This window comes from Eschrichtius robustus, chromosome 8 (genome assembly GCF_028021215.1).
Source record: "Eschrichtius robustus isolate mEscRob2 chromosome 8, mEscRob2.pri, whole genome shotgun sequence".
NCBI lineage: Eukaryota > Metazoa > Chordata > Mammalia > Artiodactyla > Eschrichtiidae > Eschrichtius > Eschrichtius robustus.
This window is the reverse complement of record NC_090831.1, coordinates 9,629,433-9,643,261: the sequence shown is the minus strand read 5'-3', so window position 1 is coordinate 9,643,261 and position 13,829 is coordinate 9,629,433. Positions and strand designations below refer to the sequence as shown.

The window sequence follows — 13,829 nt, the reverse complement described above, 5'->3', positions numbered from 1 at the left end:
CCGCCGCCGCCGCCGCCGCCGCCGCCGCCGCCGGAGCCCGGACAATAACCGGGGCCCGCCTCGCACCACCCCGACCAATGCCCGCTCTCCTTGCTCGTTTGAACCCCGGCGACCGCCCAATTGCGCGCCTCCTTCTAACCAAACCCCGCCCCACAGCACCTCCTCCCTAACGGCTGTTTGTTTTTGCACACGGCACGCGGAGGCGGAGCCTCCGACCCAACACAGACGCGCCTGTGCGCGACCGGGGGCGGAGCCAAACGCCACTCTCCGCCTGTCTCCAAGGCCCGAGCCTGACGAACGGAGGGACTGACCAATGAGAGCGGACGGCTGACGGAAGTCAGCCAGTAAGAACATCGCCCGCGAGCAAGGAAGGCGGGCCTGCGGGAACGACAGCGGGATTAGCCAATAGGTGGAAAAATTGGTGGTGGCTTTGGCTTTCCCGCCCTTTCTCAGCATCGGCTCTGCGGTTTCTGAGACCTGTTTGGGAAGGAAACGGTTGCTGTCGTTGCTTCTGCTGGCTGCTTTTCACAGATTCCGAGGGTTTCTCCGTGCTAGCGGGGACTCGCTCCGCGGCGGGCACTGTTTCCGGGCCTGGCAGCCCTTCTCCTCAGCGCCTTCCCGCTGGCGTTAGGTTAGCCACCCAACGAAAAGGAAAGAAACTCGGAAATGGGGTCGGTGTCCCCGCTCCCTCTGCGAAGTTGAGGGACGGGCGCGAAGGAGGGCTTGCCTGCCCATGGCCGCTCCCCCTGGCTGCCCTACCCGCCAACCCCCACCTCACCATGCGGCGTGCGGGCCCGGTTGTCCCCGGGACGGCACAGCCCGCCGTCGCCGGGGCCCAGGCCCGGACTCGGGGCTAGTTCTCACCCGCTGCAGTTTGAAACCTTTGCTTCTTTTCACAGTTGTCTGCACTGACCGCGCCGGGCAGCGTTCCGGGTGTGCGGAGCCGTCAGTCCCCGCGGAGATTCGGTTCTGGCGGGATTTCCCCAGGCGGGCATTTCAGAAGCATCACCAGGTGGGCAGATGCTGTCCCAAAGTGAGATTTCTCTTCCGTCTGACACGGAAGAGAGTCTTTAAGGAAATGTAACTTGAGTTCGAGGAGAGGAAGGGGCTGAGCTTCTAAATAAGAGTTTGGAAAAATGCGAGTGAAGGTGTTGACGAGCGTGAGGAAGGAGGGGCCTGTCAAGTTGGAGGCAGAGAGCAGGGTGCCCTGATGAATGGAAAACCTGACAAGTAGGTGGAGGAGTTAGGAGTTAATTCAGTAAGCAGTAACCACTGTTAATCGCTGCCCCTCCTTTCCTGTTTCTGGCCTTAGTGACTGGCATTACACGTCCGCCAAGGCATCCACCTGTGAGTTCACCGTCAACCAGTCACCGAGTGATGTGTTGGCACTGTTTGGAGGCGCTGTGCTGGGTATTGGGGATTCAGGGGTTGGCAAAATAGACCTGTCCCTGCCCTAACGGTCCTTGACAGCAGGGGTCAGATGTTAAAGAAGTAAACAGGCAGATGTGTGAATTACAAGAAATGCAAGTGCATGGAAGGGAAGAAACAGCGCTTTGAGAGACAGAAGCAGAGTAAATGGAATTTAGAAAGGGTGTAATTTAGCAGTGTTCCACGAAGAAAGAGCAAGTATAAAGGCTTTTGAAGTGAGAAAGACTTGTCCCTTGTGAAGGGACTTAAAGCAGGCTAGTTTGGCTGCTGTAATTCTGACCAGATCCCTCTACTTCCTGAATATCAAATATGGCTTTTTTTTTTTTTTTTTTTTTTTTTGCTGTGTGTATTGCCACTGATTCAGTTTAGCCTGTGTCATTTTTCTCCTGGATCAGTGCAAAAACCTGTTAACTAATGTCCTATTCTCTTCCTCCTTCATTGCACCCTCCACTCTTTCTAAAATACAAATCTTTACAATCTTTAAAGGAAATACAAATATTTTCCTTTAACCTCACTGACTTGAGAACAAAATTCAAACCCTTAGCATGGCATAGAAAGCCCTACCTTTTTCTGGCCCCTGCTCATCTTATGTTTTGTTGCTTCTCCCTACCAGCCCTGAAACTCCATCTTGCCTTTGCACATGCCTTTGCTTGAAACAGTCCTCAGTCTCAGCTTCTCCCTGGCTAACTTTTAATTATCCTTCAAGGGCCAACCCAGACATCACTTTCTTCAGTATGTCTTCCTTGACATCCCTGATTTGGATTAAGTGCCCTGTATGACCCCGTGTATTCTACTGTCATCAGTCCTTGTCATGCTGAATTGTGTTGGTCTCCCTTGGCACACGGAACTCTTTTTTTTAGGTTGTCATTCTTTGCTTGGTACAGTACCTAGTACCGTGAAAATGTCACTTGGCTAATGAAAAGAAAGAATACTAACTCATTTTTAAGCCACTTAGTTAGGCATTGTGGTCTGTGGAAAGACTTGAGTTTGAATCCAGACTCCTTTACTTACTGGTTGTGTGATCTGGGTGAGGGATTTAATATTATCTATTTTGTCATTTGTAAAACTGACAGTAGCAATACCTATTTTACAGGTTGTGACCGAGCACTAATTCAGTAATGTATGAGAAAGTATTTAGCACTGTACCTAGTATGTAATAAATATCCAATAAATGTTACCTTCTTTTCTTAACAGGAAGTTCATTTTCTCACTTGCCACTCTCTACCCCTTAGCCTTCGTGTCATTGATTCAGATTTGATGAAAATGGAGTCAGGTTGACAGAAACTGGTTCTCATCACAGACAATAGTAATCCCTTTAGTGATTTATACATCCTGTTTAGAGATGAACGAAATATATTGAGGCCCACAGACTGAAGGAAAATGGATGGAAGTTTTCTGCCATCTGTAAACAGAAAAACTGCCTATTAACTATCTTATAAAGCAAGTGTGTTAGTGAATAAAGTCTAATTTACAGTGAACTAGGGTTGCAAAGAAGGCAGCATGAGCTCATAAGGAGAACATCTAACCAGAGAATCTTAGGTACTAGCATCTATAAATTATAAATACCGAACATTAACAAGTGATTCCGCTTTGCTGGATTCAACCCAGGAAGCTACAGTGGAATGGTTCTCATAGTGTGGTCCCTAGGCAGCAGCAGCAGCACCGCCTAGAACTTGTTAGAAATGCAGATTCTGACCCCCAACCCACACCTACTGAATCAGAAAGTGGGGTGGGGTTCATCAAGCCCTGCAGGGGATTCTGGTGCACGCTAAAATGTGAGAACCACCAGTATAGTATAAGCTATGGTCCAGAGTTCCAAAGCCCTTTTCAAAACTGAGGCACTTATTCCTTCGGCTCCTGAGAGTGTTGACCGATCATTGCCCAGTAGACTCTTCCCCGGAATTGTACGCAGCCAGAAGGAGCTGCGTCACCCAAGGTTAACCCCTTTTCAGCGGGCAGCCTACTTCCGACGACTGGTGGAAGTGGGATAACTGCACAGCTGCTTTACCTTAATTTGGGACAACTCTGAAGGGCCGTTCCAGCTCCAGAATTTTCTGTGTGATTAACACCAGTGCTTGAACTGTATGGCAGTTCAACTTCTCCCTCTACTTAATCCTGCTTCCTTCATTTTCTTATAGTAATGTTGCCAAGAGTGTTACTGTGGAATCACAGTAAACTTCTTGAAGGCAATTAGAGTCTGCTGGGAAGCCTGATCTAAGACAATGGCTTTTCTCTGCAAAAATTTAGTCACTTTTTGATAAGGCAGTGTATTCACATGTACAAAAATTTAAAGGTACAAAGGCTCTACAGTGAAAAGACTCTTCCCATCCCTTCTCCAGTTATCCGTTTTACCTATGCATAGGCAGCCAGTGTTGTCAGTATAGTAAAAGTATTTTAGCCTTTAGAGAGGAGAGCCTTAATGATTACATAGATTCCAGGAGTTTTTAATCCCTGTGTTCAGTTTTAAATTTCCCTTTAACACTGCAGTACTCCCCCCAAATATTATAAAGTCTTTAAGAGACAGAAATTCTAGTCGCTCTAATAAAGGACAGTCAAATTCTTTTTATTTTTTAAAACATCCCTGCTCTTCCCTGGTGGTCCAATGGGTAAGACTCTGAGCTGCCATTGCAGGGGACCCGGGTTCAATCCCTGGTTGGGGAACTAGATCCCGCATGCATGCTGCAACTAAGAGTCCGTATGCTGTAACTAAGGAAGTCCGCATGCTGCAGCGAAGATCCATTGTGCCTCAACTAAGACCCGGGGCAGCCAAAAATAAATAGATAAATATTAAAAAAAAAAATCTCTGGAGTTTTATGCCAGATCCCAGTGGCTGGGCAGCTATTTCCATGAGCCAGAACCTGCTTGGTTCTAATGAGGTCAATCAGGATGCAGTATCCACCTACCTACATTCAGTTTTGTGATCCTGAGGCTGGGACTCTGCAAACATTTCTGCTTTGCCTTCTGCTTCCCTGCTAGGCTTTGCCAGTAGGGAGCACTAGAGGGAAACTCCAAGAGTGGAGGAGGGAGAAGGGACTTTTTCCTTTCTGTGTGCTTTCTGTTCCTCCGAGCACCATCACCCAGCCAATGCTTCTTTACTCTGGCAGCAGCAGTTCCTTTGGTAGGAGCAGCTAAATCAGCTTTTCCAACATTTGTGAAACCAGCCTCATTGCTCCCTCCCCCTTCACCAGCAACCAGCCAGCTCCTTCCTCAGAGGTTTGAGTTCTTCCTAGCTTCACAGGGCCCTTCCTCTAGGTTTCTAAGGTTTTCCCTTTGTTTCTTCAAGGTAACTGCTATTTGTTAACCTCTATGACACCTTAGAGTTCTCTTTTTACCCTTTAACAGTTAACTTTATATCCAGTTACCAATACTTTGTTAGTTCTCTCTGTTCAAATAACTAGTGTGTTTTCTGCAACCTGAATGGACCTTGACTGATAAGCCTATGATATATATATTTCCAGTTTTTTATTATGGAAAGTTTTAAACATATACAAAGTAAAGAAAATAGTAAAATGAACCTGATGTTCCCTTCACACAACTGTAATGCTCATCAACTCATGGCCACTTTTGTTTTATTTTACATTCATATTTACATCTGCCCCTCCCCTCACTGGATTATGTTGAAGCAAATCCAAAGCAAAGGAAAGGGCCAGCAAATATTTTTACAGGAAAATAGTTTCCTTACAAAAAGCTTGGGTCATCTTGAATTTGTGCAGTGTGCATGCATTGCTTACCTAAACAATAAGACAAAAAAGAAGAGCAAACAAAAAGCAAGCAGAATGAAGAAAAAAAGATTAGAGAGAAAAATAAATGAAATAGAGAAGAAAAACAATAGGAAAAAAATTAATGAAATCAAAAGTTGGTTCTTTGTAAAGTTCAACAAAATTGACAAATCTTTAGACTGAACAAGAAAAAAATAAGATTCAAATTACCAAGAAGTTAAAGGGGAAATCACTACTGACCTTACAGAAATAAAAAGGACTATCAGGGAATACTTTTGAACAATTGCGTGCCAGCAAATTAAATAACCTAGATGAAATGGGCAAATTCCTAGAAAGATATAATAAACTACCGAAACTGCTCAAGAAAAAAAGAAAATCTGATAGACCTATGACAAGTAAAGAAATTGAATTAGTGACTTAAAATCTTCCTACAAAGAAAAGCCCAGTCTTCACTGTTGAATTCTATCAAATGTTTAAAAAAGAATTAATACCAATCCATCACAAACTCTTCCAAAAAATAGAAGGGTACATTTCCCCATTCATTATATAATGCCAGTGTTACTCATACCAAAATGAGACATAGATACAACAACAAAAAACCCCACTGGCCAATATCCTTTTAATCCAATCAATATGCCATATTAATAGAATAATGGACAAAGACCACATGATCATCTCAATGGAGGCAGGAAAAGCATATAACAAAATGCAACACTCTTCATCAAAAAAACATTCAACAGCTAGGATTAGAAGGGAACTTCTTTAACTTGATACATGTCATCTGAAAAACCCACAGCAAATATCATACTTAACAGTAAAAGAATACTCCTGAGATCCGGAACAACATGAGGATGTCTACTGTTGCCACTTTTATTTAACGTTGTACTGGAGCTTCTAGTAAGGGCAATTAGGCAAGAAAAAGAAATAAAAGGCATCCAGATTGGAAAGGAAAAAGTTATCTCTTCACAGATGACATGATCTTGTATACATGGAAAATCTTAAGGAATCCACTAAAAAGCTATTGAGGGACTTCCCTGGTGGTCCAGTGGTTAAGACATCGCCTTCCAATGCAGGGGGTGTGGGTTCAATCCCTGGTTGGGGAGCTAGGGTCCCACATGCCTTGTGGCCAAAAGACCAAAACATAAAACAGAAGCAATATTGTAACAAATTCAATAAGACTTTAAAAATGGTCCACATCAAAAAAATAAAAAATCTTGGGACTTCCCTGGTGGCGCAGTGGCTAAGAATGCACCTGCCAAAGCAAGGGACATGGGTTCGCGCTCTGGTCCGGGAAGTTCCCACATGCTGTGGAGCAACTAAGGCCGTGACCACAACTACTGAGCGCGCGTGCCACAACTACTGAAGCCTGTGCACCACAACTACTGAAGCCCATGCGCCTAGAGCCTGTGCTGCACAACAAGAGAAGCCACCACGATGAGAACCCCACACACCACAAGGAAGAGTAGCCCCCGCTCGCCGCACCTGGAGAAAGCCCGCGTGCAGCAGCGAAGACCCAATGCAGCCAAAAATAAATAAATAAATTTATTTTAAAAAAATCTTAAAAAAATTTTTTTAAAAAGCTATTGAAACTAAGAAACAAGTGCAGCAGGATTGCAGGATATGAGAACAATATACAAAAGTCAATTGTGTGGGACTTACCTGGTGGCACAGCAGTTAAGAATCCGCCTGCCCGGTGTGGGGGGTGGTGGTGGTGGATGAATTGGGAGATTGGGATTGACATATATACACTAATATGTATAAAATAGATAACTAATAACCTGCTGTATAAATAATAAATAAAATAAAATTTAAAAATTAAAAAAAAAAGAATCCACCTGCCATTGCAGGGGGCATGGGTTCGATCCCTGGTCCAGGAAGATCCCACATTCCTTGGAGCAACTAAGCCTGTGCGCCACAACTGCTGAGCCTGTGCTCTAGAGCCTGCGAGCCGCAACAACTGAGCCTGTGTGCCACAACTACTGAAGCCCACGCACCTACAACCTGTGCTCCACAACAAGAGAAGCCACCGCAATGAGAAGCCTGCACACCGCAATGAAGAGTGGCCCCCACTTGATGCAACTGGAGAAAGCCCACGTGCAGCAAGGAAGACCCAAAAGAGCCAAAAATAAATAAAAATTTAAAAAAAAAAGCTTAAAAAAAAAAAAAGTCAATTGTGGGACTTCCCTGGTGGTCCAGTGGTGAAGAATCCACCTTACAATGCAACGGACGCAGATTTGATCCCTGGTCAGGGAACTAAGATCCCACATGCCATGGGGCAACTAAGACCACGCGCCACAACTACTGAGCTCTCACGCCTCAACTAGAGAGACTGTGTGCCACAGAGCCCACGCGCCCTGGAGCCTGCACACCACAACTAGAGAGAAACCCACATGCCACAATGAAAGAGCCTGCATTCCTCAACGAAGATCCCACGTGCCACAACTAAGACCCAACGTGCCACAATAAAATAAAAAAATAAATAATAAAATAAATCTTAAAAAAAGTCAATTGTATTCCATATACTAGCAATGAATAAACTGAAAAGCGCTTCCATTTATGATAGTATCTAAAAGAATAAAGTACTTGGGGATAAATTTCACAAAAGAAGCACAAGACATACTTTGAAAACAACAGAACATTGGTGAAAAAAATTAAAGATCTAACCAGAATCTCAGCTTGCTTCTTTGTACTCATTGACAAAACCATCCTAAAATTCATATGGGAATATAAGAGAGCAAGAATAGCCAAAATAATCTTGAAAAGGAATGAAGTTGGAGGACTCACATTTCTCGATTTTAAAACTCATCTCTGCTTATTTTCATAAAAGTAGAAATATCACCTTTTAATAAATCAAAGTCTTGGGCAAATGCTAAATCTTGGACAAATGGGACACTGAGACAACAGACAAAAATGGGACTGTCTAGAACAAACACTACTTGTGGGAAGGTTGGGGATGGATGGAGACAGTTAAGAACAAGACTTCTCAATTTCCTTTTCATATTCTTTCGATTTTGAAATATGTAAACATCTACTTTAAAAGTTAAAGAGAGGGCTTCCCTGGTGGCGCAGTGGTTAAGAATCCGCCTGCCAATGCAGGGGACATGGGTTCGATCCCTGGCCCAGGAAGATCCCACATGCCGCAGAGCAACAAAGCCTGTGCGCCACAACTACTGAGCCTGAGCTCTAGAGCCCGCAAGCCACAACTACTGAGCCCACATGCCACAACCACTGAAGCCTGCGCGCCTAGAGCCCATGCTCCGCAACAAGAGACGCCACCGCAATGAGAAGCCCACGCACCGCAACGAAGAGTAGCCCCCGCTCGCCGCCAACTAGAGAAAGCCTGCGCGCAGCAACGAAGACCCAACACAGCCAAAAATAAATTAAAAAAAAAAAAGTTAAAGAGAAAAGCAAGAGATAAAATAGTGTATAGGATACCATCTGTTTATTAAAAAAAAAAACCCCACCTGTCTATAGTTTCTTTCTATTTTCTAAAATGTTTATTTATTTATTTGGCTGCATCAGGTCTTAGTTGCGGCACACAGGATCTTCGCTGCAGCATGCGGGCTCAGTAGTTGCGGTGCGCTCGGGTTTAGTTGCCCCACAGCATGTGGGATCTTAGTTCCCCAACCAGGGATGGAGCCTGTTTCCCCTGCATTGGAAAGTGGATTCTTAACCACTGGACCACCAGGGAAGTCCCTATAGTTTCTTTTTTTTTTTTAACATCTTTATTGGAGTATAATTGCTTTACAGTGGTGTGTTAGTTTCTGCTTTATAACAAAGTGAATCAGCTATACATATACATATATCCCCATATCTCCTCCCTATCCCAGCCCTCTCGGTGGGCACAAAGCACTGAGCTGATCTCCCTGTGCTATGCAGCTGCTTCCCACTAGCTATCTATTTTACATTTGGTAGTATATATAAGTCTAGGCCACTCTCTCACTTCGTCCCAGCTTACCCTTCCCCCTCCCCGTGTCCTCAAGTTCATTCTCTACGTCTGCGTCTTTATTCCTGTCCTGCCCCTAGGTTCTTCAGAACCTTTTTTTTTTTTTTTTTAGATACCATATATATGTGTTAGCATACGGTATTTATTTTTCTCTTTCTGACTTACTTCACTCTGTATGACAGTCTCTAGGTCCATCCACCTCACTACAAATAACTCAATTTCGTTTCTTTTTATGGCTGAGTAATATTCCATTGTATATATGTGCCACATCTTCTTTACCTATTCAAAAATATGGAACGCTTCACAAATTTGTGTATCATCCTTGCGCAGGGGCCATGCTAATCTTCTCTGTATTGTTCCAGTTTTAGTATATGTGCTGCCGAAGCGAGCATCCTATAGTTTCTTTTTAAACAATATTCTGAGGCTCCTCAAATTTGACTTGTAGTCAGTGAAAAGACAAAAGTATAAGAAATTCTCTTGTTATTCCAAGTAAAAAGTTTCTCAGCTTGCTGTAAAAGAAAAGGTTAGGATTATAGTATGTAATAGTTTCACACAGACATTTGGTCAAAAATGAGTAAGAGGGCTTCCCTGGTGGCGCAGTGGTTGAGAATCTGCCTGCCAATGCAGGGGACACGGGTTCGAGCCCTGGTCTGGGAAGATCCCACATGCCGCGGAGCAACTGGGCCCGTGAGCCACAACTACTGAGCCTGCACGTCTGGAGCCTGTGCTCCGCAACAAGAGAGGCCGCGATAGTGAGAGGCCCGCGCACCGCGATGAAGAGTGGCCCCCGCTCGCTGCAACTAGAGAAAGCCCTCGCACAGAAACGAAGACCCAACACAGCCAAAAATAAATAAATAAATTTTAAAAAAATGAGTAAGAAATATAAATTCTATTTTTTATTTATTTCTATAAAACCTATAGCTATCTTTTGGGTAGGTTCCTAGCAATGGAATTGCTGGATCAAAGGGTAACTTCTTAGGTAATATTGCTAGGTATTGACAAATGTTTTCACAGGGGATTTTGTGGTCCCACAGCAATATATGAATGTGCCTGTTTACCCACAGAATTGCCAGTGGTTGCCAATGGAGTTTGTTGTCAGACTGTTGGGTTGTTGTTGTTTTTTTTTCCTCATTTGGTAGGTGGGAAATGGTATCTCAGTATAGCTTAAATTTTCATTTCTCTTATGAATGAGATTGAACATATTACTATGGACCATTTGTATAACTTTTTTTTCTATGAATTGTCTGTATCTATTTCTTATACACACGTGATTTGCTTTTACCTTGATGTATTCAGAATCCCCGGGACCCAAATAAAGGATCCAGAAACTGCCATGGCAGAATAGTCATATTTCCTTAACTGTTGCCACTCTTTGTCTGTAAGTAAGTCTATAATGCCACAAAATAAATAGTTCTAGCACAGGGCACTGAAAAACTGCCAGTTATGGAGAGTTTAGCTCTTCTTCTGGGAACCTGGATCAGTCTGGAGAGTTGTAATTGGAACATTCCGTGTGTCAGTCATCTATTAATATTTATTGAATTTTAACAATGGTAGAGTACCTTCTCCTGAGCATAGTAACCTATGTGCTCCTTGTTTCAAAGTTAGTACAGTGAAAACATCACAATGCCTGGTCACTGAATCCTGGGAAGACCAAGTTTGTGGGCTTGATGGGCATGTGGAAAGGCCCCCTGTTGGGCTTAAAGAATCAAAGAATGACCACTGCCTCCTGCTCTACTCTGGAACACACCCTAGCAACGTCAGGCCTGGTCCTTAGAGGGCAGATGAAAGCAGCTTTTAGGGAAAATAGAAGAGCTAGCCCCATCAAAGTGTGACCTTTGAAGGCTAAATGGTAGGTGCAGTGTAGAAACTCCAAAAAAAAACCCCCAAAATTCCCCACAAACTTGTTTCTTGTCCACAAAAGAGAAAACCTTCAGCTGACAAAACTTGGGGAGAGTTGGGCAGTTGTATCCGAAAGAGAACTTGCAGTCCCCACCAGAAAAGGTATGGTGTGGGATGAGGAGTAGACAAATGAAATCCCACTGCGCTGATGAGTCACTTTCCTGAGTGATGTCACCAGCTGGGTTTTCACTGCTGGAAAATCAGCAGCTGCTGGACTAGAACATTCCACATTGCTGACAACAGATCTCCTTCCGTCAGAAGACTGTTTTCTGCTATTCTTCCTCAGAACCTAACATGCTTTCTCTTTTTACATTATTTATACTAGGGTGGGGAATCTACCTTTCTCTTCTGAACTATGCATTATAGAGGACACGATATATTCATAAGGGTGGTTTCTGAATTCTGAGCAAAATCTTCAAGATCAGAAGCAGCTAGATGTAGGTATAATTTTTTTTAATGTACAGACAAAAATACCTCACTGTAGGTCATATAACAAATTAAACCTAAGAAACTTTCTTATTCGTAACAATAATTTCTTAACACAAAAGCTAAAGGTAACTGGGTCCCTGTACCCAGCTGAATGAATTCTCAGCAATCACTTCATTTATTGATTTATTAATTTTATATGCAAGTTGTTTACCTGAAAGAGAAATACACACAAAGTAGAACAGATCTATGAAATGCAACCAGCAAATGCTCCATTTATCAGAACTCACGGAATACAGACATTTTCTCTAAATCTGGAGGCTGGAGAGTTCTTTGTTTTACCACCAGAGAAGGTATATTTGCCTGTGCCAGATTGAATGGAACCTAAAATAATGAAAATTAAATTGCTTTTCAATTTAATTTCTGCATAAGAGTTGTTGGCTTTGTGGCACAGCTTAAAAATATGTACATTAGAAAATACCACAGGGAACAGCCATCAATGTACCTAACATGAACTCCTTATTAAACCTATTTAGTTAATACAACATTTTTTTCAATATATATCAATACATACATAAATGTGATTGGCCGTTTAATACTGTTGAGATTTTTTTAAACTATCGAAAAATTTCAAAAGGATGTATGCTAAATTATTTAACAGTAGTTACCTTTAAGAAGTGGGTTTGGAGAAAGAGAGCACATTCATTTTTGTTTCTTTACAGTGATTCTCTTCTGTTCACATTTGTTAAAATAAGTATGCATTAATTTTTAAAAAAATATTTATTTATTTGACTGCGCTGGGTCTTAGTTGTGGCACATGGGATCTTTTTTTTAGTTGCGGCATGTGGGATCTAGTTCCCTGACCAGGGACTGAACCCAGGCCCCCTGCATTGGGAGCACAGAGTCTTAACCACTGGACCACGAGGGAAGTCCCTGCATTAATTTTTATGATGAAAGAAAGTTTGGAGATTATAACTGCCAAAAACAATGCCCGTCAATTATGAGGGGTAGTGAATAAATGAGGCCAAGGACAGGGCAGTTTTGAGGGTGGGATATCTAGGGAGAGCTTCCTGGAAGAGTCCCGAAGTTGAGAAGATGGGGAAGCCTGTGTGATGGTTGTGTCTTGGCCAGTCCTGTACCGATGGGCTCGAGAGCTTTGGTCCATCCTCCCCAACCTCTGTTCTATAAACTACCCATGGGAATCCTGATCTATAGTTGAATAAATGGACCACTGCTCATTCTTACTGACTTGGCTATTTCTTGGTTTGACACCTAGGATAGGGAAAATACAAAATGACATAAAAGGAGCTATTTTCAGGTCTGCATTGCTTTATGCCACTGATTTCATATTGCGTACCTATCTGCTTCCAGTCCACTCCGGCAGTGTGACTTGTGTAACCATCTGTGTTCTGGCGAGGACATGATTTTAACAGATAGAGGGTGTGCTGTTGGTACTTATGATTGAATTGGGGATCCTAAGCTGTTTGCCCTGATAGAAGACTAGCATTTTATTTTTTGATCGTTGATACAAATGAATCAAATTGGCATGTTTTCCTTTTATCTTTTTTTTTTTCAACTTGGGGAACTATTTTAAATTTTGTTCTCCTGAAAACAATGAGTGTGACCCACAGTTTCTACATCTGACTGCCTTCGGGCAGAAATCACATGAGGTTCTGCAGAGCTTTGTGGAATACCTGTGGATTCATCATGAGTCATCTTAGGCTCCTAGCATAGGAGTGTTCTCCTTTCTGTGGCAGTGTGGTATAGCAGATGAGAGAACCAATTTAGATGTGTGTTCACTCTTGCCACTGACTAGTTTGGAGCCCTTTATTGGGCCCACTGAGAGGTCTACCAGAGTACTACAGAAGAGAATTTACCTCTTGAGTGGGGAATACCTTCTTTTATGGTTTCAATGGTGCTGTCTCTTTAAAGAGTAAAGGCCCGGGCCAGGAATGATGTTGCAAATCTAATTCTTTATTTCTCAACTGCCTGGATTGAGGCCTGGTTACTAGTGATGGAGACTGGTTTACTCAGATCTCATTAGGAACCTCTCACTTTAAAAAAAAAAAAAGTTTATTTATTTATTTATTTTGGCTGTGCCGGGTCTTAGTTGCGGCACGTGGGCTCTTCGTTGTGCCATGTGGACTCCTTAGTTGCGGCATGCGGGAATCTAGCTCGCCGACCAGGGATCGAACCCGGCTGCCCTGCGTTGGGAGTGTGGAGTCTTACCCTCTTGACCACCAGGGAAGTCCCTCTTCATCAATTCTTCTCTTTTTTTTTAGACAATTTTTTAAAAAAATTATTTATTTATTTTTGCATTGGGTCTTTGCTACTATGCGTGGGCTTTCTCGAGTTGAGGCGAGCGGGGGCTACTCTTCATTGCAGTGCACGGGCTTCTCATTGCCGTGGCT

General features: G+C 43.1%; 1 non-coding gene across 1 annotated transcript; it reads right to left on the bottom strand.

Moving 5' to 3' along the window:
• Positions 1–9,378: 9,378 nt before the first annotated feature.
• On the bottom strand, positions 9,379–9,485 carry LOC137768965 (U6 spliceosomal RNA). The gene has a single exon (XR_011074884.1). It is a non-coding gene; the product is annotated as a U6 spliceosomal RNA (small nuclear RNA).
• Positions 9,486–13,829: the final 4,344 nt, after the last annotated feature.